The sequence below is a fragment of the Emydura macquarii genome, unplaced genomic scaffold, assembly GCF_026122565.2.
Source record: "Emydura macquarii macquarii isolate MOO-44397 ecotype Brisbane River unplaced genomic scaffold, CSIRO-AGI_Emac_v2 contig_3004, whole genome shotgun sequence".
NCBI classification, from domain to species: Eukaryota; Metazoa; Chordata; order Testudines; family Chelidae; genus Emydura; species Emydura macquarii.
Genome location: NW_027133141.1, coordinates 508,824 through 534,842, shown reverse-complemented (window position 1 = coordinate 534,842; position 26,019 = coordinate 508,824). Strand labels below are relative to the sequence as shown.

Below are 26,019 nucleotides of genomic sequence, written 5' to 3'. Positions count from 1 at the left end.
TGGGTCTCACAGATGTTATAGTTACCAGCCTCTTGGTGCTCGTGGTGGTCTCTAGCCAGGTGACTGCAGAACGAGGGTGAGGAGCAAGGTTCTGCCGTTGCGCATCGGTACTCCTGGATGGTTGGTGTTGTAGATCCGAACCTCCAGCTTTCATCTTTCTGTTCCATTTTACAGGAAAAAGACCCCATGTCAGTCTATGGGTTTTTGCTCTGTCATGCTGCATCTGCATTTGGTGTGATCCTTAATCACCCACATTGTTACAAGCCTGATCAGATTTTGTCCTTTGAAGTGGGCTGACTCCAAAGTTATCAGGGTGAGCTCCTCTTCGGCCAGTTGAGTGGTAAAAGTTATTATCTTCGCTCCTTTCTTCCTCCCTGAAACATTTTAGGTGAAGCTGGTGTTTTCTTCATCATGTTTCCACATTCCTTACTCAGACCAATTGTTCAATCACTCTTCCTGTCTACACCCACCTCAATTGCTCAGCCATTCACACTTCAGTCACTCAGTGCCAACTCCTAGCTGTAGAATTCACATATTATTTTTAAAGCAAACATTATTTCGTTTTTGCCAGTGTCTTTCACAATTAGGTAGGTATATTACATTTCACAGTGTGGCTTTTTATACTTAAAATACGGTTTTTCCAAATATATTGAAAGTGGGTAAAATTACCAGATAAAATGGTCAGTGGATTGGTTTTACAATCTTAAACCAAATAGAATTATACAAAGTACAGACAGACTTGAATTATTCTGCAGTAAATGGATATTTTAAAAAGGCTGAAGTGAACATTTCAAAGGGTAGAACAACACGAGTCAGTTGAGGTTTTAGCTTTGATTAAAGTTACAATGTATCAGGCTGAAGTGCCTCTTGGTAGGAAGATGGGGGGGAGAGTGTTTGTGGTTCTGTTCTTTCATGAAAACAGGATTGGGCCAACAACCACCCCACCCCACCCCATCTGCTCTTCTCTCCCTGGAATTTCCTGCCTGCACAGAGATAGTTCAGTCTCCCCCATTCACACTGTCTTCCCCTCCCTGCATTTTGTGGGCACAGGCACAAAGGAGGTCAGCGCTGGGCCAAATTCCTGGGGAGCTGGGGATTGGGTCCAGGCTTTGGGCATGAATTGTTCTCCGCAGGACTTCTGGCTTGGGCTAAAAGGGCCATGTACTACACAAGCAATGATCATGCATTGATCACACAGCAGCTTCCTAGCCTTGGAGTTAGGGAGGGGCGGAAGTAAACGCTGAAGCACGGCAAAATGACCTGACCAATAGGTACTATGGTAACAGAGTTATAATATGGGCAGCCCACGTCCCCCCTTCTATTCCTTCTCTCCCCATCTGGACAAAGAAAGTGGTAAGAAGTGTGTTCTCTCTTCTTTTGCAGACCACATGCTTGTTAGAGTAGCTTGGGATATCTCCCCTTGTTCTTCCCGTGCAGCTGGTTCATTCAGGAAGTTTATGGTCATTCCTGATGTCAAGATAGCCAAATCACGAGGGAAAATGCATATGCCCCGCAGGTGAAGTGGTAAACCATAAACAGCGGTGGGTATAATTATACGCCTCCCCTATCTGTTAATATTCATTTCATAACCATGTATATCACCAAACAGAGGTTTTATGGGACATTGTAGAAGTGTGTGTATGTATATAAAAAGTTGTAGAGTAGTTAACTCTGGGCTTACTTTGCTGGTCGCGAGGGGAATGAGTGGTCTAGAGGCTGTAACCGAATAAAAGCTCATTATCACTCCACCCACATCAATCTCTCTTTAATCGACCCTGCAACACCTTTCTGGCTCATTTTTCCTCCCCCCTGCTTCCCTGACACCTGCACCCCAGACACACAAAGGTGAAACCCAGCTGGGGCCTGTTCTCGATCCCCATGGGAACCCCTGGAGCAGATCTGGAGCAGATCCTGGAGCAGCAGATCTTGGAGCAGATCCTGGCAGGTGCTTTGAGAGTGGCTTCGTTGTCAGTAAGGTGGCTCTGAACTCTCACTGACAAGGGAGCAGGGTCCCAGGGTCTGCAGATCTGAGCCCTCAGGGTCCCCCCTTGTGCAGAGTCATTTTGCTGCCCGTCCCCAGCATTTCCTGCAGGTGCCTCTCAATTACCTGGAGTCTCCAGCCCAAAGGCCCCCACACTGGGGGGCACGGGGGGGGGGGGGGGTTAATGAAAGTTTCTCCCCAGCACAGACCCGGTGGGGGAAGCAGCAGCTGCCCAGCCCGGCTCCCAGACAAATCACAGCCCCTGGTACTCCAGAGCCTCCCGGCCCCACCAGCGCTCTCTCTGCCCCAGCCCCAACCCTCCTTGTGTCCTCAACATACATCCGTCCCTCTCCTCCTATACCACTGCGGGAACGTCCTGAGCACCAGACTCGGGAGAGTGACAAACCTCCCGGCCTAGGGGGCAGGGACTGAACAGAGTTTTCCCAGCTAGAGTCCGAGGGTCACAAAGGAGGCGCCCTGCCGAGGCAGGGGCAGTCTCGGGTAGGAGTCGCCCCTTCCGTCCCCAGCCTGGCCGGGAGAAGCCAGCACGGCACAGGAGGGCCCAGCACGGCGCGGCACGTGGCATTGAACGGATTGTGCGTGTGTTTTGCAGCAGCTGCAGAGGATACGTGGCCGGGACCCCAGAGCCCAGCACGGAGGCATCTCCTCCGACCCTGCGGGCAGCGGGGCAGCGCGGTGGGTCCGGGGGAGCGGGCAGGGCCCGGGTGGGCGGTGCGGAAGCCGCCGATCTCGCGGCCCGGCCGGGAGCCGCTTCGGGGCGTGCTGGTGGAGGGTTTCAGGCAGGGGAGGAAGGAGGCAAAATCAGCCGTAGCTGGGGGTGGGGAGAGATGCGGGGGGGTTGAGGGCAACCAGAGGGCTCCGGGTGGGCCGGGGGGGCTGATGATGGGGACACTGGAGGGGGGGGGGTAATGAAACCCTCTGATTTTATCCCTTCTCCCTCAGAGTTTGCCCCATTTTCCCTCTCATTCCCCTGTGTCTGTTTTAAATCTCCTAGGAATGGGATATCCCCCTGCCCCCGCGTGTGACCCGCCGCAAGTTCTCCCTGTGCGGTGGGAAATGGCTGCCCTGAACCCTTCCCCAGACGGGTACGGCTTGGTGGGTGCGGCTTGCAGAGCCCTGAGAATTTTATAGTTTGGTTTCATCCTTTGCTTTCTTTTTGTTTCGGGTGTTCATTCCTTTGTGTTCCGGGGTATTTTGATTTTTGGACATTTGGATTGTAAAAGGTTTTTGAAGAAAGCATTTTTTTTCCCTTGGAGACTGAAGGCCGTTACTTTAGCTCTTGCCTTATTGCAGTTAGATTGCATTTCTTTTTTAATTCTACTAACTAACTTAATTAACTCTTTTGAAATGAATTACATTTTTCCTTTCTTTAATACGTAATTTAATGAATGCTGATTTAATAGCATGTGTCAATGACATTGTATGTGGAAACCATAACTTCACATACAGTGTTGTCACACACATTTTAATCAGGACAGTACTAACCAGCATTTTAGGAGTTTGAAATGATATCTTACCAGACATGCTTTGTACAAAGCTGGTTACCATTCTGTGTAGGGTGTGGACGCGGGTATATTCTGTCACACTCCACTTTTCAGGATCTTCATGTTTTGGAGGGAAAATAGCTTCCCTGAGTCCTTGTCCCAGATGTCGGGAGCAAGGGAGGTGAGAAGGGATGGACCCTCCCTTCCCCACCATATATGTTTTAAAGGATTTTGGCCACCTCCCTCTCATGCTACATTTCTAGTCTCATTGACTCTGGTGTCAATCCAGAGTCACTGCAGTAAGGACAAGGAGTCAGTCTGGATTAACATGGATGCAAGTGAGATCAGGGAGGTGGTGTCACTAGTTACTATCACCAGAGGGCTCTGGTTGTTTCTGAGGGAGGGGAGGCTGTTCTCTCTGTCTCTTTCTACTCAAGGTATCAGGTCTGAGTTTCTTGGGTCAGACAGGATCTGTGTCAGGGAGAGACCTTTGTTAAAGCTCCTTCTGTGCCCAGGCAAGGGTAGTGACTCTCCAGTGGCTAGAACTAGCCCCCTAGAGTAGCCCTGCTTTCTGCCAACACCACCTGCTAAGCCAGAAACCTCAGGGAAAGTGCTGGGGATGGGCAGGAAAGTGACTTTGCACAAATATCCTGGGAGCCTCACATTTTGCAACCCCTGGGACTCTGCTCCATGGTTGTGAATGTCCCTGAGGGAGGGCTCCAATCTGTCTTAACAGCAATGAATCCGCTGCCCTCACCTCCTGCCAGGATCTGCTCAGGCAAAACCCAGCGATAGTCTGAAAGATCCTGTCTTGAGGCATACTTGGAACCCAGTTGCATATCCCCCATCCTCCTCCTCCTCCTCCTCCACTGTTGATGGTTCGGGCCTGTGACTTGGGCTTCTAGGAGGTAACCATGGTGGATTGCGGGGCGGTGGCGGGGTCTCCGCCAAGTATAGTATACTGCGCTTGGTGAAAGCAGCAGATCTGTAGGCCTCTCTGGCCTTTTGATATACCTGCTGCAGTTCCTTTGCTTTCACACTGCGCTGCTACTGATTCCTGTTTTACCCCTTCTCTTGCATGCCCCTTACCATCTGATCAAGGATGTTGACATTTCTATAGCTGGTCGACAAATTGGAGAGAGTCCAGCGGAAGGCAACAGAAATGATTAGGGGGGTTGGAGCCCATGAGTTATGAGGAGACGCTGAGGGAACTAGGCTTGTTTAGTCTGCAGAGAGGATGAGTGAGGGAGGATTTGATAGCAGCCTTCAACTACCTGAAATGGGGTTCCAGGGAGGATGGAGCTTGGCTATTCTCAATGGTGGTAGATGACAGAACAAGGAAGCAATGGTCTCTAGTTGCAGTATGGGAGGTCTAGGTTGGATATTAGGGAAAACTTTGTCCCTAGGAAGGGGGTGAAACACTGGAATGGGTCACCTAGGGAGGTGGTGGAATCTCCATCCTTAGATTTTTAGGGCCCAGCTTGACAAAGCCCTGGCTGGGATGATTTAATTTGGGTTGGTCCTGCTTTGAGCAGGGGATTGGACTGGAGACCTCCTGAGGTCCCTTCCAACCCTAATATTCTATCATCCATTGCTGTGCCTATACAGCTTTCTCTCCCCACAGGCACAGGAAATTCAATATCTTCTGTCTATACTGGTTGCAGCTCATTTGGAGCATGTAGCTGTCTTTGTCAACTGATCAGCTGCACACAACAAAGGATCATGGCTGGAGGTATGATCGGACAAGGCATTTAAAGAGTTGCAGGGTTAAGCGGAGTTGGTCTTCCGGGCTCCTTGACCTATGGGTAGTGGATTTCGCAATTGTGACTAAAATGGTTGGTGTTGGGCATTGTAGGACAGCTGCTGGAGAACTGGTAGGGTTGACAGAGGCAACACGCTCTCTGCACTTGCACTGTGTTGACCTCAGCACATCAACAATGGCTCAACGTTGCTCGGGCAGTGGTGTTACCATGCTGATATAATGGGGAGCTTACCTTGGTGGAGACAAATTTAAATGCATAGATGCACACGACTAAGTCAATGCAACTCCGCTTACGTCGACGTAGTATAGGCCTCTGTAGTGCAGATCTTGTCTGGGAAGGGTTAATCATGTCTGGGAGGGGTCAATCCTGATGGGAAATCCTACTTCTAATGAAGTCACTAAGTATTTCCCAATGTCAGTTTCCTAGGGAAACCTAGGAACCTAGAATGTCAGTTTCCAGGGAAAAAATCTGGTGGGACTCTATGAAATGGACAAAATCCCCTTCTGAAATCTCTCCAATTGCCCTTTTTGCCCTGACAGGCTACAGAATAATGACGATGTTTTGCTCTGGATCATCCCATCCTTCCAGGGAAAGGAAATGGCTGCAGTGGAGTCAGCTGAGGTAAGGGGTTATCATGGAACTGGTGGTGGGGTCTGGCTGCAGGGAAATGGGCAGTGAATACATAGGAAGGTGGGAGCTGCTGGAGATGGGGCAGGGCAGTAAATGCCATGGGTGGGGAAAGGAAGGGGACAAACTTGCCAGAGAAATCGAGGGCCTTGTTTGAAGAAGCAGACTCCTGAGATTTGGGAGTGGAACTTCCCCTATTTTCCCCAGCAAATAATCCCCTGGCCAGGGCTGCGAAAACTTCCGGTGACTGACACACGTCATTATTTCCCTCTCCCCCAAACTTTGTGTTATCTCCAAACTTCCCCGTGACGATATCTTCTCTTCCAAGTCATTGACAAACAAATTAAATAGTGTAAGGCCAAGAACCAATCCCTCTGGGACCCTACTAGAAACACAACCCTTGGACCGTGCTTCTCCATTTACAATTACATTTTGAAATCTGTCAGTTAGCTGTTTTTGAATCTAGTTAATGTATGTCATGTTAATTTTGTATTGTGCTAGGTATTTAAATATAATGCTGTACCAAGTCAAATACCTTACAGGAATCATAAGTATGCATTAACACTGTTTCTTTATCAACCAAACTTCTGATCTCATACCAAAAAAAATCCATTTAGTTTGGGAGGATCTGTTTTTCCTCAACTTATGTGGATTGGTCTGAATTATATCACTCTCCTTTAATTCTTTAATAAACAAATCCAGTATCAGCCCCTCCATTATCTTGCCCAGATTGATGTCAGATAGCCTTATAGTTATCTCGGTCGTCCCTTTTTAAATATTGTGTCAACATTAGTTTTTTTCCTCTCTTTTGGAGTTTCCCCAGCATTCTAAGACCTATTAATTAATGTTGATTTTCATCCACTGAGCTCCTCAGCCTGTTTTTTTTTTTTTTTTTAATTCTTGAATGGAAGATATCTGGAACTGCTGTTTTAAAAATGCCTGGCTTTTGTAGCTGCTATTTAACGCCCTCATGAGTTTGTTGTGATGACAAAACTGTGGTCTCCATCATGGTAAAGATATGCCTACATCAACTGCTTGCTTTTCCCCAAATCCAGTAGAGAAATATTCACTGAACATTTTTACTTCTGCCACTTCCATCTAGCAATGGACCGATACTATTGTTAGGATTCTTTTTGTGATTAATATACGAAAAATAACCTTCCTTCATATTGTCCCTGATTCTGCTGGCCAGAGATTTTTCCTTTTGTCCCTTTGCTTCACCTTCTCGGTTTTCTACAATTTCAAGCTTCTGACCTTTTTTTCCTTTCAGCTTCCTCTGTGTTTGTTTACATGGACATGTTTATTTCAGTGCTTCTCAAACTTTTTGCATTGGTGACTCCATTCACATAGCAAGCCTCTGAGCCATCCCCGTGGGTGCCTGCTCCTGGCCTCCCTGCAGGCTCCCCACTCCCCCTTTGCCTCTAACCCCTGCACTGTGCCCTCTTCACCCCTGCACCCTGCAACCCCCTCCTGCGCCCACCTGGGGAAACAGAGAGCAGCAGCTCCTGATGCTCGCCTCACAGCACTGCCCAGATGGGGAAAGTGACCTGGATGCAGAGATTTCTGGCGTTGCTTCTCGCTCTCCCCCTTACCACTCGTATGGGAGGTGCAGAGGAATGCTTGGGGGGGGGGGTGAGTAGTGACTGTATCACCGCTCATCTCTTTCCCCCATGTTCCTCTGCCAGGAGAAAGCAAGGAGGCTCACAGCCCTGTGCCTGGCCAGGGTCGGGGTATGCAGCTTGCAACCCCCACATAACCACCTCATGACCCCCTGTTTGAAAAACGCTGATTTATTGAATGGGGAGGACGTTGGGATTCCCACCAGGAGGCTGTGCCAGGACCCTGCTAGGAACGCCTTTTCCAGTGCCAGTCTCGGGCTAGTTTGTGTGTCATTGAATGTGAAGACTGCTGCCCACTGGATGCATTAAAGTCCGCTTTGCTTTCTCTCCAAGGGCTATGACTGCTCTATGTGTGGTGGATGTGGGGATTTTGGTGATATATGTATGATTGTATGTGTGATTGTACACCACCCCTCTGTGTTATTCTGTGCTTGATATTGCTATAATGGGAATGTAAAGACCAGGACACACGAGGTGTTTTGTTACACCTGGCCTTCTGCTCTCTTTCCTCTCCATGAAGGTGGCTTTCCTTTTTGTCATTACCCCATCGAGGAGGGTTGGTGAATGGGGAGCTGGGATGGTAATCTTTCCCTCCTTCACCAATTTCCATAAAGACAAGGTTTCACTGTGTCTTGTGGCAGATAGCCGAGTACACCCTAGTGGGCCTCATGCTTCCATTGCTTGTAGTGGGTCAGGGCGTCTCCAGCCACTCCAGTTTCCCCGAGGAGGGGGTAGGGACCCGGGCCCACCCACTCCTCCGGGTCCCAGCCCAGGGGCCCTGTGAGAAGCAGCTATGTGCTGCTGGCACCGTGTTCCCAGCTGCAAACTCTCTTCCCCTGGGCTAATTTTCCCCCTCCTTCTGGCTTCTTGAGCCTGGTACCTTCCTCCAGCCTGCTCCTCCACAGAATCTCTGCACTCTGGTCTGTTCCTCCTCGCAATCAGTACTCCTACACACAACACAGCACGGCACTCCTGCTCCTCCCAGCTCATGCCTTGTCTGTTTGGGTCAGAGGGTTTTTATGGAGCACCTGGTGGTCCCTAATTAGCCCCAGCTGCTCCTAATTGCCCCCTAATGACTCTCAGCTAAACTACAGGGAACAGAGCCCGGAGAGTACAAGTAAGGGTAGTCAGTAAGGTTATTCAGATGAAATTGTTTGCTTAAATAACCTTTATTATTAACAGATAACTGCGACCCAGAATCCGAAAACCCACATGATTCCTGCAAACCCAGAGTCGTGGAAGCTGCAGTTCACCATCGTGGGTTCTTTTCTTTTCTTTTCTTCTCCTCCTCCTCCTCCTCATAGGTTGGAAGTACTGCACCAGAAACTGACCGGCGCTTGGACCATGCTCTATTAACAGACCCCAAACGCCACCTACTGACGAAAATGGGAATCGCGTATGAATGTTACAGATACCTTTTCATCCCATTACAGCTCACCACTACACACACTCCTTCTGGGACACAAGAACTCCCCGCCGTAAACCAATACAGATCAAATAACACAGAGTTCTAGGATGAGATCTGGATATTGGAGGAAGATCCCGCAATTTTAATTTCCTGGTATAACGCCAGCTCAAACCAGCGATTAATACCCCTGGGGAACACGCATGTGTATGTAAGGGAAGGACCCACCTTATTGGAAGCTAATTTGTCCAACTTAGCTATTTACCCACGGTGGGAGAATCACTGGCAAATAGGGGTAACTATAGCTGGGATTTATGGAGAAACCACCAGGAGTGTAAATTATCCCCGAGTCTGGGATGGAGTAATCAAGGCAGGCACCACCCTTACAGTAACCATCGGGTACTGCCCCATTAAAAGGGGAGGAAAATTTCCTGATTAGTTCCCAGACACGTTTGTTAGGACATGGGGAAAAGAGTTTGCATTTATTAGAAACACCCCCATAGCCATGGAAAAACCTAAATTGTTTAAATTACAATGTGAACCCGTAAAAGCTCTGGTTAACCCCCTGCTGGTTGAAATGAGGGTAGATATGGACTGGACTCGTTTAAATGTATCCCATGCGGAGCCACGATGCGTCCCGTATGCACTCCCTATTTTGTTGGCTTGTGTCTGCACGCATCAGGCTCCTAAAACCAGATGCAAATGAGATACCGTTGATACTGCCTTGGGAGTAATCGGTACTGGAGCGGGGCTATTGAACTCTGTAGATTTGGAAGTGATCAAGAATAAACTAAACTCTTTATCTAAGGTGCAGGACAGTCTGATCCAGAAGCAAGTACACACCAATGTAGATTTGGTACAGATCAGGCTGGGAAACCTAAAAGCCAGATGGAATATGTGGCAGTGGGTCAACTCTACAAGTTGTTCATTATATAGAGAACAAAAAGAAATGGGAAATAAAACTGCCACAGCTCTAAGCTGCACTGAAATGCAAGTACTAGGACTATCTACATTAGAGCATGAGCTCCCTGCTGCCCCGGTGAGTGGTGTGGGGTGAGGAACCATCGCTTTCTGATTGTTTATTGAACATTGATATATATCCTATATCCTGAGTCCAGGGCACACACCCCCCATCACTCTGCTGCATGCCGTGTGGCCCTGCTGTAAAGGCATTAATTCCCTATGAACCCCTCCCCTGCCTGAACCAACGCCCCAGCCAGAGAGAACACTGGGAGGGAGAGGAAAATCTGCTTTCCATGCAGCTGTGAAGGCACCGGATGCTCTGGGAAAAGCAGGAATTTGGGTGTAACATACAGGGAAGGCTGCCTCGCTCACTGGAAGGATGTGTGCTTTGCCTACCTTAGGCCCTGGATTCAATCCCTCATGTCTCTGGTTTCTGTTGTCCTCCCCCACTGCGATGATCTACTGGGTAAAGTGGGGGACTCAATATCTAGTGGGGTTTCCCTGCACAGTCTTAATACCTCTTCCATCCATGATTCAGAGAAAAAAGAGAGTCGGACAGGGGACTGCACAGGTGACAAATCATTAAATCAATTCAAAATTTGAAGAGCTACTAGCCAAAGACTCAAAGAGTAATAACAAAATATTTTTTTAAGTACATCAGAAGCAGGAAGCTTGCTAAACAAACACTGGGGCCACTGGACAATCGAGGTGCAACTCAAGGATGATAAGTCCACTGTGGAGAAACTAAATAAATTCTGTGCTTTCATCTTCACTGCAGTGGATGTGAGAGAAATTCCCAAATCTGAGCCATTCTCTTTAGGTGACAAATTTGAGGAACTGTCCCAGATTGAGGTGTCATTAGAAGAGGTTTTGGATCAAAATAATAAATAAAACAGTAATAAGTCACCGGGGCAGATAGTATCCACCCAGGAGATCTGAAGGAGCTCAAATATGAAATTGCAGAGGTACGAACTGTGGTATGTAACCTATCATTTAAATCAGCTTCTCTACCAGATGACTGGAGGATAGCTAATGTGACGCCAATTTTTAAAAAATACTCCAGAGGCGATCCCAGCAATTACAGGCTGGTAAGCCTAACCTAAGAACCAGATTTATTGGAGAGGAGTCAACATGGCTTTTGTAAAGGAAAATCATTCCTCACCAAGCAATAAAAAGTTTTTGAGTGGGTCAACAAGCATGTGGGCAAGGCTGATCCAGTGGATATAGTGTATTTAGACTTTTAGAAAGCCTTTGAGAAGATCCCTCACCAAAGGCTATTAAACAAAGTAAGCAATCATAGGATAAGACAGAAAGTCTTCTCCTGGATCAATAACTAGTTAAAAGCTAGGAAACAAATAGTAGGAATAAATGTTCAATTTTCAGACTGGAGATGGGTAAATAGTGGTGTCCCGCAGGGGTCTGTATAATACCTGCACTGTTCAACATATTCATAAATGATCTGGGAAAAGGGATAAGCAGCGAGGTGGCAAAATTTGCAGACAATAGAACATTACTCAATATTGATCACTCCAAAGAGACTGTGAGGAGTTCCAAAGGGATATTAGAAAACTGGGTGAACACTCAAGAAAGAGATCTTGGAGTCACTGTGGATAGTTCTCTGAGAAGACCTGCCCAATCTCCAGCGTCAGTCAAAAAAAGCTGACAGAATGTTGGGAATTATAAGGAAAGGGATAGATCACAAGACAGAAAATATCACATTCCCTATAAATCCATGGAACACCCACATCTAGAATACTAAGTGCGGTTCCTGTCACCCCATCTCAAAACAGATATATTGGAATTGGAAAAGGGACAGAAAAGGGCAACAAAAATGATTAGAAGTATGGAACAGTTTCCATAAGAAGATTAAAAAGTCTGGGATTTTTCAGTTTGGAAAAGAGACGACTAAGGGGGGATATGATACCGGTAGAGATTCAAACCGTTAAAATTTCATAATGGTTGAAACAAACCGTCACCATCAGATGTAATAATATACAGAATGAGTATCCTTAAACCAAACTCTAAAGTCCTCAAGCAATGTTTTTCTTACATTGCCATCTGAAAATGTGATCATTGATGGAGATATTTTTGGGTTGGTTTGTGTGTTTACAGTGAAATTGATATTTACCAATAAAACTCTAATTGTTCTATGCCTACCAGTTTGAATCCATAGTATGTGCTGAATTTGAAGCATGGAGGTAGTGTCCTTGAAGCACTAGAGATTAGAGATTGCCTGAAGATGAGGAGTTTCTGGCATTCTCTCTTTCACCACAGCCAATTTCCAACCATGTTTGGTCTCCCCTTTTCCATTCCTGTTTCTCCCAGCAGGTGATGGGATGCTGAGTGAGAATGAGGAGCAGAAATCTCAGCAAGAAGATCTTGATCAAGTTGAACAGCACAGGACATTATTGGAAATCACTAAGGAGGATGTGTCCAGGAATCCTGAGCAGGGAAAAGATGGTGAGAGTCAGCACAGGGCAGAGAAGAGTCAGGGAAACAAGCCAAGGGAGGAAATGAATAAATCCATTAATAGTTCTGGACCTCACAAGTCCATCAAGGAAACCGCAGCCCAGCAGAAGACCCATGCAAAAGAGAGAAATACATGCTCTGAATGTAAACCCTCAGACCTTATTAGACATCACAGAATCCACACAGGAGAGAGACCCTTCGAATGCAGTGAGTGCGGAAAAATCTTCACTCACAGCTTATCCTTTATTAGACATTGGAGAATCCATACAAGAGAGAGACCCCATGAATACCATGAATGTAGGAAAAGCTTCACACAGCTCAGACCTCATTGTACATCAGAGAATCCAGACAGGAGAGAGACCCTACGGGTGCTGTGAGTGTGTGAAAAGCTTCATTTGGCACTCAAACCTTATAACACATCAGAAAAACCACACAGGAGAGCAACCCTGCGAATGCGGGAAAAACTTCATTGACCACTCAGCACTTAAGAAGCATCAGAAAGTCCATATGGAAAACAGACCTTATGAATGCTCTGAGTGCGAGGAAAAACTTCAGTCAGAGCTCAAAACTTATTAGACATCAGGGGATCCACATCTCACAGACACACTAGATGCTCTGAGTGTTGGAAAAGCTTTGATCAGATCTCAGTGCCTACTTATATCATCAGAGAATTTAGAAGAGAAATTAATACCATAAAGTCCTTACTTGGGCTGATGATGAATTTTTTTCTTCTAAAAAGATGATTTTACTAATTCCCTCTTAAAAGCTCTTTGAACTATTTGAACTATGTATGTTTTCTCTCGGGTCCCCCAAGTGGGTTGTCCCGTTTTCTCTCTTCTAGCTCACCATTTTTGGGTGAATTCTGTGCTCCTTTGTATCAGCTCCTTTGTTCTATGAGACATGGGAGCATGTGTCCCTCCTACCAGGAATGTCTATGAGCTGCAGGTTGGGGAGACAGTGTTACCCAGGGATTTTGGAACCAAAGCAGTGGTAACTTTACTGTGTTTTTCTTTAGATGGAGTTAGGAATAAATTAATGGGGACACAGCTTTTTTGTTTGATAAATGGTCGGCACAAACAGGAGTGCCTTTATCTGAAATGACTTTTGTATTAGATCTCAAGCACACACATATACCCACCTATGCTGCAGCAGTAGGTTTAGAGCATTTTAAACATTTGTATTTACCAAAATTTGAAATGATTTTGAGGAACTGACAACCAGGCTTTCAGGGGCCCTCCTTCCATCCAGCAGCTGGGGTGTTTAGATGTTAGATTTTTGTCCAAAGAAAAGTTTTCTCAGATTGCTTTAAAAGAGGGCTCAACAAATTTGTTTTCAAGCTAGGAGCCCACCCAAAAATTAAGGAGCCACACAAGGTGGGTCCAACGGGGGGGTGCCCTGGCATTAGTGTGACAGCTGCTATCCACTCCCGGCCCTGCCTCTTCCTCCTGCCCCTCTCCCACAACGTGGACTCAGCGGCGGGGCAACCTGGCCGGATCCCAGCAGCCGCTCTCCCCTCCTGACCCCCACCCCTTCCACCTGCCCCTCTTCCACAACGTGGGCCCAGTGGCAGGGCGCTTTGGCTGCAGCGCGGCCGCCGTAGCGCTCTCCCCTCCCGGCCTTGCCACATGGGTGCAGTGGTGCCCTGGCTGGAGCGTGGTGGCCACTCCTCCCCAGAAACATTAGGCGCCAGAACCAAATTTCTAAGTGCCATGGCGACCTGGCGCCCAGGGTTTGTCGAGCCCTGCTTTAAAATGATTTTTTTTAAATCTCTAACTTGAACAAAACACATAACATACAGTGGGTTACTGTTGAACCTCCTTATGGGTTCCCAATTTTTTTAATTTTAGCAAACTATTTTTTAATTATTAAAACATTTTCAGTTACAATAACAATAAAACATTTAGGTTAGAGGCACTTAAAACCAAGCACGGCTGTTTAAACCTTTTTAAGCATCATTATTTTTTTTAATTTTAATTAGCAGCAGCTGCACTGCCTTGCCTTTTGAGACCTACAAATATTTCTTGCTATGTGGTTTACAGCTAGCCATGGCTGAACACATAGAATGGCTGACAGCAACGCTGTTAAATTTTGGGGTACACACAGGAATGTTAACAGGTTTCAGCAGGCGGAGACCACCTTGCCCGGGAAGGAGACAAAATACTGAGGACAGGTAAGAGGACAGGTCTGGGGGTGTGGCTTAGTGGAAGAGGCCAGTCCCCCATGAGAGGTCTGGGGCTGTAGGGTCCGTGAGTGGGGGCTCTGAGACTCTCCAGTTGGTTGCTGCTGTAACTTCTAATTAAGCTGCTAACAAAGTCTTTCTACACTCTGATCCTGAGAACTAATAAACCCGTTTGACTCCCATGCGGGCTGTGAATCGCTTCTGACTGCGATGCGGGGGGCATGGCCCCTTTGGGGGTGTGGAAAAGCTCCCCAAGGTCCCATCCAAGGGAGATCCACAGGGAAAGTTCAGCAGAGCAGGGGGCTGAACTCTGAGGTCAGATTCAGGAGGCGGCTGCACAGGTGTGTGGAGACCCGATGGCAGACTCCGAAAAACTAGAGTCCTGACTGGATGCGCCCCATGTGGGTCCAGAGCCCCGATCCGGGGGACTCCGTCACATGTTCCTCTCACAGCAAAGCAAATTCCCTCATTTCCATTTGTTCTCACATGGCCATGGGTTGTGGCGAATGTCAGTTATTTTTGGTACCATTTTCTCATTTAAAATATGTCTATAGCAAATTTTGTGATAGCTGAAGACAATGGGGTGTTGTCAGAGGGATTCCTTCCTTTCCCATCATGCCAGCAGCATTACTGAGCAAATTTTATCTTCTTCGCATTCTATCCCTCCACCTCCCACAGTTTCCCATAACACAGTGTTGTGAGCTCTCGGTGCTTGGGAATCATGGTTTGATTTCTTTGACCTCAATGAGACTCATTAGGATTGAAGGTGAAAGTGTCTCAGACCTGATGTGACAACCCCACCCCCATGATCATCCTCATAGTGTAATTGTGTATTGTTGAATGCAAAGTATGTCATGGAAGATGTTTTTGGAATGCTCATAGAATCATAGAATCCTGCTGTTCTCCTTTCTTCAGGATCCTGAACTCGAACATCTCATGGTCACTGCTGCCTAGGTTGCCACCCACTTCTACTTCCCCTACCAAATCTTCCCTGTTTGTGAGCAGCAGGTCAAGAGAAGCACGGCCCCTAGTTGGCTGTTCCAGCACGTGCACCAAGAAATTGTCTGCGACACTCTCCAAAAACTTCCTGGATTGTTTGTGCTCTGCTGTATTGGTCTTCCAGCAGATGTCAGGGTGATTGAAGTCTCCCATGAGAATCAGGCCCTGTGAACTGGAAACTTTCCCTAGTTGAGTAAAGAAAGCCTCATCTAACTCATCCTCCTGGTCTGGTGGTCTATAACAGACACCCACCACGACATCACGCTTATTGTTCTTGCTTCTAAGCTTAACCCAGAGACACTCAACTGACTTATCTCCAGTTTCATACTGGAGCTCAGAGCAGTCATAGTGCTCTCTTACATACAGTGCAACTCCTCCCCCTTTCGCCCCTGCCTGTCCTTCCTGAACAGTTTATACCCATCCATGACAGCGCTCCAATCATGAGAGTTATTCCACCAAGTCTCAGTTATTCCAATCATGTCGTAGTTTCTTGACTGTGCCAGGACTTCCAGTTCTTCCTGCTTGTTTCCCAGGCTTCTTTCATTTGTGTACAGGCACTTGAGATAAGTAGCCAATTGGCCTACTTTCACAGTATGAATCAGGAGACCTCCCCTGCTGCACCCTCCTACTTCTGCTTCCTTGTGGTGTCCCTCTTTCCCACTTACCTTCAGGCTTAGGTCCCCGTCCCCCGTCGAAACTAGTTTAAAGCCCTCCTCACTAGGTTAGCCAGCCTGTCTGCGAAGATACTCTTCCCTGTCTTCGTTAGATGAATCCCGTCTCTTCCTAGAAATCCTTCTTCCTGGAACAGCATTCCATGATCGAAGAATCCAAAGCCCTCTCTTAGACACCACCTGCGTAACCACGCATTTACTTCCACAATGCAACGGTCCCTACCTGGGCCTTTTCCCTAAACAGGGAGGATGGATGAGAACACCACTTGCGCTTCAAACTCCTTTATCTCTTTTCCCAGAGCCACATAGTCCGCAGTGATCCGCTCAAGATCATTCTTGGCAGTGTCATTGGTGCCCACGTGGAGAAGGAGGAAGGGGTAGTGGTCTGAGGACTTGATAAGTTTTGGCAGTCTCTCCGTCACATCCCTAATCCTAGCTCCAGGCAAGCAGCACACTTCTCTAGTTTCCCGGTCCGGACGGCAGATGGATGACTCTGTCCCCCTTAGGAGGGAGTCCCCGACCACCATCACCCTTCTCTTCCTCTTGGGAATGGTGGTCGTGGAACCCCCATCCCTAGGAGAATGCATCCCTTGTCTTCTGATCAAACGGGTCTCCTTCTGATCCATTCCCTCTGAAGGGTCCTCCAAATCATTCTCTGCCGTAGTACTTGTGCAGAGAGGATGAAAACGATTCCTTACTTCTATCTGCATGGCGGGCACATGGGTTCTCTTTCTTTGGGAGGTCACATGCTGCCAATTTTCTTCCCCATTCTTCAGTTTCGCCTGCCCGGCCTTTTCTGAATCTTCCTTACACTCTGCCTGTGCCTAATGGAAAAAGACATCGTTTTCTGTAACGCAACGCAGGGTTGATATTTGGGTCTCTAGACCTTTAACCTTCTCTTCCAATAAGGAAACCATCCTGCACTTGGTACAGATGAAGTCATCTCTATCCTGTGGGAGGAAGACAAACATAGCACATCCAGTGCAGGTGACAACAACGGATCGCTCCCTCTCCATATCTCTGGTCTGAGAGCCTCCTCAGATGCTCCATTTCCTGCTCAGCAATGTCTGAAAGGCAAAGACCTGCAGTGGGCTCTCTCCCCAGGCAAACTCCCTCCTTCTTCTGTTCGCCGCCCCTCTGTTCGCCGCTCAGCTGGTTCGCAGCTGGCTGCCTTTTATAAGGCTGGGGCAGTTGCCCCGTCCCTGCAATTACCCCTCAAAGCCCCGCCCCGGCAATTAACCCCACCTGGATCCAATCAATCACTCAAACAGACAAACCCCCAACTGCCAAAATTATCCCTGTAACTGCACCATTCACAAGCACACACCCACAGTCAGCTGTAACCTGCACCAGTCACACACCTGGTCTCTCAGATACTCCCCCCTCTAGCACAGCACAGCACACCCAACACAGCTCCCCTCACTTAGCACTCACCTGGGCTCCTCTCGGACAGATCCCAGGCAAACTCCCTCCTTCTCCTTCTGTTCGCCGCCGTGTTGTTTCTCTCTCCTTCGTGAATTTTCTGCTGGGCTGTGGTTTCCTTGAGGTATTTGTGAGATCCACAACTATTAATGGAGCTATGCATTTTCTCCCTTGGCTTGTTTCCCTGCCCACTCTTTGGCATCTGCTGACTTTCACAGACTTTTTCCCACGCAGGACTCTAGGAAACATCCTCTTGAGATATTTTCAATACCCTGAATGCTTCCACATTCCACTTGTGATGGGCTGCCAGCTAGACATGGAACCATTGATCAATACCCGTTGAGCCCGATGATCTAGCCCAGTGTTTCTCAATTTCTTTCCACCCACAGAACCCTTGCGTGCCCATGCCATGCCCTCGGAACCCTTGCGTGACCATGCCATACCCTCAGAACCCTTGTCCACCCATGCCATACCGTCCGCCGAAAAGTCAAGGAAATCTTCCTCTTTTCGGCGGCGCGGTGTTTGCTTGATTTGGCGGCGCGCTTTCAGGGACGTTTTCGGCGGCCCCATCAGCTGATCGGCGGCACGTGAACAGCTGCTTGGCAGCATTGGATTCTTCTCAAATTCGGCGGCGCAGTACTGTTTCTTCGCGGAACCCTTCCGCTCAGCCCATGGAACCCTAGGGTTCCGCGGAACACCATTTGAGAACCACTGATCTATCCATTTCTCTATCCATTTTATAGTCCATTCATCCAACCCATACGTCTTTAACTTGCTGATAAGAATACTGTGGGAGACTCTATCAAAAGCTTCGCTAAAGTCAAGGTATATCACGTCCACCTTTTTCCCCATATCCACAGAGCCAGTCATCCCATCATAGAAGGCAACCAGGTAAGAAATACCCCCATTATTATTGAATTTATTTTTATAGACGCTCTAATCTCCCAGAGCATTTCACGGTCACTATCACCATCTTGGTTATTCAAGTAAGTGCTGGAGAGATGGAAATAAATCAGGGACCGAATTTCCCATAATTCTTTCCCACAGACATAAGGGGATCAGTTCTAGCTGTATGTCCATCCAAACACCAAAGGGGAAGGGACAACATAAATAACTGTTCTTTGGAGCAGCTAGTCCTCCAATTCACAAGAGGAGAGGCAATTCTTGATTTGGTCCTAAGTGAAGCACAGGACCTGGTCCAAGAGGCGACTATAGCTGCACACATGTGGTAATAGTGGCCGTAACATAATTAAATTTAACATTCCTGGTGGGGTGGAATGGAAACACCAAAGAAGCCCACCACAATAGCAAGTTATTTCAGAAAGGTGAACGACACAAAAATAAAGAAGTGAGTTAAACAGAAATTGAAAGGTATATTCACAAAAGTGAAATGCCTGCAAGCTGCATGGAAGCTTTTTAAAATCACCATAATCGCAGCTCAAATTAAATGTATATATACCCCACATTTAGAAAACATAGTAAGAGGACCAAAAACAGTGCCACCGTGGCTAAACAACAAAGTAAAAGAAGTGGTTAGAGGCAAAAAGGCATCCTTTAAAAACTGAAAGTTAAATCCTACTGCGGAAAATAGAAAGGAACATATACTTGGGCAAGCCAAGTGTAAAAGTCTAATCAGGCAGGCCAAAAAAGAATTTGAAGAGCAACTAGCCAAAGACTCAAAAAGCAACAACAACATTTTAAAGTACATCAGAAAGAGGTAGCTTGTTAAACAATGGGGCCACTGCATTATCGAGAGGCGATAGGAGCACTCAAGGATGATAAGGCCATCGCAGAGGATGTGAGGGAGATTCCCACACCTGAGCCATTCTTTTTCAGTGATAAATCTGAGGAACTGTCCAGATTGAGCTGTCAATAGAAGAAGCTTTGGAACAAATTGATAAATTAAACAGTAGCAAGTCACTAGAACCAAATGGCAATGACCCAAGAGTTCTGAAGGAGCTCATATGTGACATTGCAGAACTATTAACTGTGGTATGTAACCTATCATCTAAATCAGCTTCTGTACCAGGTGACTGGAGGATAGCTAAAGTGACACTAATTTTTAAAAAATGTTCCGGATGCAATCCTAGCACTTACAGGCCGGTAAGTCTAACTTCAGTACCAGGCAAATTGATTGAAACTATAGTAAAGAACAGAATAATTAGACACATAGATGAATACGATTTTTTGGGAAGAGTCAACATGGCTTTTGTTAAGGGAAATCATGCCTCACCAATCTATTAGAATCCTTTAGGAGAGGGGTCAACAAGCATGTGGACAAGGGTGATCCAGTGGAAAGAGTGTACTTAGACTATTAGAAATCCTTTGACAAGGTCCCTCACCAAAGGCTCTTAAGCAAAGTAAGCAATCACGTTGATCAGTAACTGGTTAAAAGATAGGAAACACTCTGTATGAATAAAAGTTCAGTTTTCAGGACGGAAAAGGTAAAAAGACCCAGGGGCCTATATTGTACCTACAGTGTTCAAAACATTCATAAGTGATCTGGAAAAAGGGGGCAAATAGTGAATTGGCCAAATTTGAAGACCGATACCAAATTACACAAAATAGTTAAGTGCAAATACAGTGCAAAGAGTTACAAAGGGATCTCAGAAAACTCGGTGACCACTCAAGAAAGAGATCTTGGAGTCACTGCAGATAGTTTTCTGAAAAGATCTGCTCAATATTCAGCAGTAGACAAAAAAGCTAGCAGAATGATAAGCATCATTAGGAAAGAGATAGATAATAAGACAGAAAATATCATATTGCCTCTTTATAAATCCATGGTATGCCCACATATCAAATATTGTGTGCAGATCTGGTCACCCAGCTCAAAAAAGATATATTGGAATTGGGAAATGTACAGAAAAGGGCAACAAAAATTATTAGGGATCTGGAACAGCTTCCATGAGGAGAGATTAAGAAGACTGGGATTTTTCACCTTGAAAAAGAGATGACTCAGAGGCGATATGATAGAGGTCTATAAAATCATGACTGGTGTGGAGAAAGTAAATAAGAAAGTGTTATTTATTCCTTCTCTTAAGACAAGAACTAGGGGTCACCAAATGAAATTAATAGGCAGTAGGTTTACAACAAACAAAAGGAAATGTTTCTTCACACAATGCGCAGTCAACTTGTGGAACTCCTTGCCATAGGCTGTTGTGAAGGCCAAGACTATAAGGGGAATCAAAAAAGAACTAGTTACATTGGTTGTTATGTTCTCAGGGGGATGGCTAAGATATGGTAATATTTTGCAAGTCTGTGATGGTCAGTGTGGCGTAGATGCAATCTATGACTGCAGGCCACGTGTCAAAGGCTAATATTCATTATACTGGACCTAAACCCAAGTCTTTCCTTACAAAAATAAGATGTTAGACTTTGTGCTACACAGCTCCTATGCTTTGTTCCCAGAGTGTTTTGTAGTGAGGAGGGCAGAGCACTGCTATGTGTGTCACTGTCATTGAATGATCCAATGCAGCATTTCTCAGCTGGGGGATTGCAACTCCAAGCGGTTCATGACAGTCAACCAGATGGGCTGTGAGATATGGACGGATTTATTATGATCTTATGCAAAGAAAAACCTCACTCCGCCACTTTCTGCCCATTTCACCCTCAAGAACAACTGTTCTCTGTCAGCCTTCTGAAATACACATAGGCAGGCTATGGATCAGCCTTGTTATGTGTTTTATTCTCATTTCATACTAAATGTAAGGCATGAGAAAATGTGAGAAATACATAAACACGCACGACAGCAGCTCCCTCTTTGTGCAAAATGAACCCTCATTGCCAGTCTGTATCCAGTATTCCAGCCCCATCGCTCAGCCAGAGTCAGTCTATACAGGGTATACCTAGACCCCACCCCACCTTAATCACTCATTAAAGCTGTCAGACTTCTCGGTGTGCGGTTATTTTGTCTCTGTCTCATCCTGTTTCACACCATTCAGGGTGTTGTTCCTTTCCCCAAAGGGAAACACACCCCCGAGATCTGGATTTGGCCTGAATCCCCGTCAGACGTCACAGCCAGAGGGAATCTGTCAGTCACGGGCCTCACCCAGTTTCACGCTATTCTACAGCTTCCAGGTTCACATGGGGGCTGGAGGCCGTGATGCCCAGTCGCTAACATGGCTATTGGTCTGATATCACCCCATGGCCCGTCAGAGACAGACACGTACCTGTGTCGCTCCCCAGCTCCAGGCGCAGAGTCTCTAGGGGAAGGAGAGGACGGGAGAGGTGAGAATTCAGGCCCTCGCATGCATGGAGAAGTTCCCATTGGTTATTAACGTAATTGCTTTTAACTACAAGACGGTGACACAAACTGAGGCCAATAAGTCAGTCACTGCAGACAGAACCAGCCACGCAGGGCTACCCCCATTGGGGACGGGTGACTGGCTGAAGTGGGGCTGTGAGACGGGGCTCAGGCTCTGTGACATCACTAGGACCCAACTCCTCCCCAGTGTGCGGGTCGCTTTAACGAGGGGAGACGCCGCCCTCAGACTCCCGTTCACCTTTGGATCCCAGCAGCACCTCCTGCAGGTTGGCACTTGTCAGAGAGAAATTGCTGAGTCTCTTTTCCAGCTCCACAAACTCCGGCTCCGGCTCCTCGGACGTCCTGGCCTCCCTGCCAGGGAAAGGAGGAGGGGTGAGAAATGGGCCTGACCCCTGAGCCCCAGTAACCCACAAATCCCAGGACACCTGGATCTGAGCTTTGCAGCCTGAGATGGTCGCTGTTCTGGTGAGTCACCTTCCCTCAGCCCCGTGTTCTGCACAGGCCCAGAGAGATGGGACATGGGAAAACATTGGGGGAAGGAACAAAAACAGGTACAGGAGTGTTCTCTGGGATGCTGTAGTTCTGTGGGGAGCAAAGCCACTTCCCACACTGGGATTTTCCAGTAAGAAGGGCCACCAGCACTGGGGTTACGTGGAAAGGGAGGAGACAGACCAAAGAGTGGGCGCGTCCCACTCGCTCACTGTGGCCACAGACAGAGCCTGGCTCTTCAGCAGGGAATGAGCGTGGGCCCTTAAACACCAAAAGCCCAAAGCATTAACCTGCGGTGAGTGGGACCTTCTGCCTGGCTCAGGACCTCTGCATGGGGGAAGGGATTTCAGCCTCAAAGTACCACTGCAGACAGACATCTGCAGGGCAGGAGAGAAGGTCAGGGGATTGCAGCGACCAGGATCCCCAGGATCCATCCCTGGCTCTGCCACAGACTCACTGTGTGACCGTGGGCATGGGTCTGCCCCTCCCCCTGCCTCACTTCCCCCTTTGTCCCACAGGGATCACACCCCTGACCCCGCTTTGTGAAGTGCTTTGGGGTTTGGGGCGGAGAAGTTCCTATAGAAAAGCTGCAGGTTGTTATTTCAATGACATAGCCTGACCTGCAGGGATCAGCTCAGTGGCTGCTGCTCCTCCTATCCTCCCCTCTCACTCAGCAGGGAAATCTTCAGGGACAGTTTGCAGACACCTTCATCCCTTCTCTTGACAATGGTTCTCTCTAGCTCCTCCAGCTGGGACAGCAGCAGCTGCTCCTGCTCCTCCAGAAACCCCCGCAGCTCCTTCCACTCCCCCACAATCTTCTGCCACTCAGCCTCTGTCTGTTTCTGCAATCACAGGGATAGGGCGGCTCGGTTACGGGGTAGAATCATACATGTGCCTCCCAGCCGACAGAGGAGTTATTGAGCAGATCACGGGGTCTCTTGCAGTGGATGACGGGAAAGTCACATAGGCCAGGAAGGGTGGAGGGCTCAGAGCAAGGGTGAGCTGTACATCGCCAACAGGAGGGACTCTTCTCCCCAAAACCTCATCAAATTGCCCTGCACCAAACCCTCCATCTCTGCAGCCCACGTTTCCTTCCTTCCTCCCCATGTCCCCTAGGTGCTAGAAAGGACCCGGTCACTGTAACATCCAAACAGCCCTTGGGCAGGGTCTCCAGGCTAACACAGACTGACACCCACGTCTCTGACCCTGCGCTCTCCCTGGGCTCCAGTGGGGATGGTTTCCTGGCTGGGGCTGGCAGGACAGGCCCTGCACTCACCATGTCACTCAGGGCGCTTGGATCCCAGGCCAAGCTGAGGGGCCGGGGGCTCTGGGCACCAGCAGCTCCTCGCTTTGCTGCTCCTCCCGGGCTTTGGCTGCGTCTCTCTGTTTTCGCACAAGGTCCAGATGCCCTGGCGCTTCCTCCTGGGAGAAGCAGGGGCTGGGAAGATGGGGCTTTACAAACAGCTGCAAACAGCCTCCCAGCTGCCAGATTTCAGGGCTCATCCGGCCTTTAAACTCCCATGCAGTGTCCCTGGGATTTGCTTAGACCTTTTCCCCCCCTAGGTCTAGTTCAACCTCAGTGAATATAATCTGGGAGGCGACAGTGAAAAGGGGGACCCGGTTTCCTAGACAAAACACAGACCCCCCCCCATAGTGAGGTGATGGGGTGCAGCCAGACCCTATAGCTCCCAATGTCCCCTGGGCCCACCCAACCAACCTCAGACATCCCCCAATTTCCCCAACTCCAGCCCCTTCAAAATGCCAGATCTGAACATGGACCCCCGCCACCCAGCTCTGCCCCCTACAAACCGACACCCCCCCAACCAGCTCCAAACAGCCCCCGATTACCAGCACCTGCCCTTCCTCCCTCTCCCCCTCCCCCAGATCCGGGCTTTGCCCCCCGACACCCCCATCCCTGGCTGCCCTGCAGCTCCTCTCCGGCCGCGGGGAACCCGGGCCCCCACCCAGGTCAGGGGGCGAACCAGGCAGGCGGGCTCGGCCCCGCCCACTTCCTGCTCCAGGCGGTGGCTACAGACACAAAAAGGCTGGGAGGGTGCTGGGGAGGCAGGAAGGGGCGGCTCCTACCCCGCTCCTGGTCCTGGCCCTGGCCCTGGCCCGCTCTCGGCTTCAGAACTGGGGAGAGCTGCTCCTAGGTCGGGGCATCTGCAGGGTCTGGGGAAAATAGCGGCCCGGGGGAGTTTTTTTTTTTTCTTTCCATCCTCCCGCTCACATCTCAGCACCTGCCTCCCAGGCTGTGCTCTTAAAGGCACAGTGTACCCCAGTGCCTAGAGAACATGAGCCCGGCTGTCCTGGGTCAGATCAAGGGTACATCTAGCCCAGTGCCCTGGCTTCTGACAGTGGCCAATGCCAGGGGCTTCAGAGGGAATGAACAGATCAGGGCAATTTATCAAGTGACACATCCCGTCACTCATGCCCGGCTTCTGGCAAACAGCTATCCCTGCCCATCTGGCTAACAGCCATTGTTGGACCTATCCTCCATGAACTTATCTAGTGCTGTTTTGAGCCCCGTTATAGTCTAGGCCTTCACAACATACTCTGGCAAGGAATTCCACAGGTTGACTGTGGATTGCGGGCAGAAATACTTCCTTTTGTTCATTTTAAACCTGCTGCTTACTAATTTCATTTGGTGGCCCCCTAGTTCTTGTGTTATGAGAAGGAAAAAAGAACACTTCCTTATTTACTTTTTCCACACCGGTCTTGATTTTACAGACCTCTATCATATTCCCCCTTAGTCGTCTCTTAGACTCATAGAGGATTAGGGTTGGAAGGGACCTCAGGAGGTATCTAGTCCGACTCCTGGCTCAAAACATGACCAACCCTGACTAAATCACCCCAGCCAGAGCTTTGTCAACCCACACCTTAAAAACTTCTAAGGATAGAGATTCCACCCCCTCCCTAGGTAACCCATTCCAATGCTTCACCAGCCTCCTATGGAAAATGTTTTTCCTAATATGCAACCTAGACCTCTTTTCCAAGCTGAAAAGTACCAGTCTTTTGAATCTCTCCTCATATGGAAGCTGTTCCATTCCCCTAATCATTTTTGTTGCCCTTTTTTGTACCTTTTCCAATTCCACTATATAGATATTAGTTCGGGCAACCAGATCCACACGAGTGTTTAAGATGTGGGCGTACCATGGATTTAGGAAGAGGCAATCCAACATTTTCTGTCTTGTTATCTATCCCTTTTCTCATGATTCCCAACACAGAATTCACACTTTCTGTTGTGAACCAAAGAATCCTTGAAATCATAGGTGTTGGATTCCTCTGTGTGAACTGCAGCACAAATACAATCCAGCTAACTACCCTGTTCAGTAATCAATTAAGACTCCCTTCAAAGAGACTCATTTGTTTCCCATATAAGGAATTGGGAAGGAAAAATTAAAGGAAGAAGCATGGTTTGGTGTTGAAAGCAGAGCTAGGAATGTAAAGGTCTGGGCTTTTATTAACGTCCACTGTGACATTGGACCCATCATTTAAGGCTTGATCTGAATGGGGGCCTTTCCACTGATTTTAAAAGGCAGCCGATAGAGGACTCCATCAGTCTGTGCCTCAGTTTCTCCATCTGAAAAACAGGGATGATAATATTTGCCTGTCTCACAGGGGTATTGCGCGGCTTAATGCATTGTTGGTGTTTTTTGTGAA

The 26,019-nt window shown here is 47.9% G+C and overlaps 2 long non-coding RNA genes across 5 annotated transcripts; one reads left to right on the top strand and one right to left on the bottom strand.

Moving 5' to 3' along the window:
• Positions 1 to 2,158: 2,158 nt before the first annotated feature.
• LOC137141141 (uncharacterized) lies at positions 2,159 to 10,018 on the top strand. Its single transcript, XR_010916547.1, has 4 exons — positions 2,159 to 2,677; positions 5,095 to 5,218; positions 5,789 to 5,870; positions 8,678 to 10,018. It is a non-coding gene; the product is annotated as an uncharacterized lncRNA (long non-coding RNA).
• Positions 8,743 to 24,090, bottom strand: LOC137141142 (uncharacterized). 4 transcript variants are annotated; one of them, XR_010916549.1, is made up of 6 exons: positions 23,633 to 24,090; positions 22,977 to 23,198; positions 22,106 to 22,218; positions 21,773 to 21,805; positions 12,021 to 12,305; positions 8,743 to 8,868 (listed from the first exon to the last, which is right to left on the bottom strand). It is a non-coding gene; the product is annotated as an uncharacterized lncRNA (long non-coding RNA). The 4 variants fall into 4 exon arrangements; XR_010916548.1 differs by having other exon boundaries at positions 8,753 to 8,871; XR_010916551.1 differs by lacking the exon at positions 12,021 to 12,305 and having other exon boundaries at positions 8,770 to 8,871.
• Positions 24,091 to 26,019: the final 1,929 nt, after the last annotated feature.